A 1240-nucleotide genomic window follows, 5' to 3' on the forward strand; every position below is an offset into this window, starting at 1 on the left:
TCCTGCCTCAGCTTCCTGAGTAGCCGAGATTACAGGCACCTGCCACCATGCCTGGCTAATTTTTGTATTTTTAGTACAGATGGGGTTTTGCCACATTGGCCAGGCTGGTCTCGAACTCTTGACCTCAGGTGATCCGCCCACCTTGGCCTCCCAAAGTGCTGGGATTACAGGTGTGAGCCACTGCACCTGGCCTATAAACTATATTTTAGTAAAAAATTGTTTAGTATTTATCTTCTCTAGTATTTTGAATCTCCATGTGTGCAGTGACTGTGTCTGTTTTGTTCAAATTTTTATTACCAAAACCTAGCCCAGTCACCTGACACCTAGGAGCTGTTCAGTAAACATTCATCAACTGGCCGCCTGCTTGCCATCTCAGTTATGAAGTTGACCTGCTGTTCATTCATGTATTTGTTTTTTATGGAACACTTGACGAGTTTACATGTCATCCTTGAGCAGGGGCCATGCTAATCTTCTCTGTATAGTTCCAATTTTTCGGTATATGTGCTGCCAAAGCGAGCACCATGTATTGGTTTAATGTTGTTTTTCTGTTGTTTATTTGTTTATGCTTATCTGTTTAATGTTAACTGTCTTAAGTTGTACATTTCTTTTTTTTTTTTTTTTTGAGACGGGGTTTCACGGTATCGGCCAGGATGGTCTCGATCTCTTGACCTCGTGATCCACCCTCCTCGGCCTCCCAAAGTGCTGGGATTACAGGCATGAGCCACCGCGCCCGGCCTTAAGTTGTACATTTCTAAGGGGCTAGAATCTATGTATAGAATTTTCTTTGTATGGTGTTTTGTATGTGTGTGCGAGTGTATGTATCTCATCCCCCAACTGTAGGGAAAGCATGAGGAGGTATTGGGAGGCCAAGGTGGGCAGATCACCTGAGGTCAGAAATTTGAGACCAGCCTGGCCAACATTATGAAACTCTTCTCTACTAAAAATACAAATACGAGGCCAGGCGCAGTGGCTCATGCCTATAATCGCAGCATTTTGGGAGGCCGAGGCGGGTGGATCACGAGATCAAGAGATGGATACCATCCTGGTCAACGTGGTGAAACACCGTCTCTACTAAAAATACAAAAATTGGCTGGGCATGATGGCGTGCGCCTGTGGTCCCAGCTGCTCGGGAGGCTGAGGCAGGAGAATTGCTTGAACCTTGGAGGAGGAGGTTGCAGTGAGCCGAGATCGTGCCATTGCACTCCAGCCTGGGTAACAAGAGCAAAACTCTGTCTCAAAA

At 45.9% G+C, this 1240-nt stretch overlaps 1 non-coding gene across 1 annotated transcript; it reads right to left on the minus strand.

The window, feature by feature from the left end:
- Positions 1 to 411: 411 nt before the first annotated feature.
- LOC119470049 lies at positions 412 to 520 on the minus strand. Its single transcript, XR_005198912.1, has one exon. It is a non-coding gene; the product is annotated as a U6 spliceosomal RNA (small nuclear RNA).
- Positions 521 to 1240: the final 720 nt, after the last annotated feature.

Source organism: Cebus imitator, unplaced genomic scaffold (genome assembly GCF_001604975.1).
Source record: "Cebus imitator isolate Cc_AM_T3 unplaced genomic scaffold, Cebus_imitator-1.0 Scaffold5334, whole genome shotgun sequence".
Classification (NCBI taxonomy): domain Eukaryota; kingdom Metazoa; phylum Chordata; class Mammalia; order Primates; family Cebidae; genus Cebus; species Cebus imitator.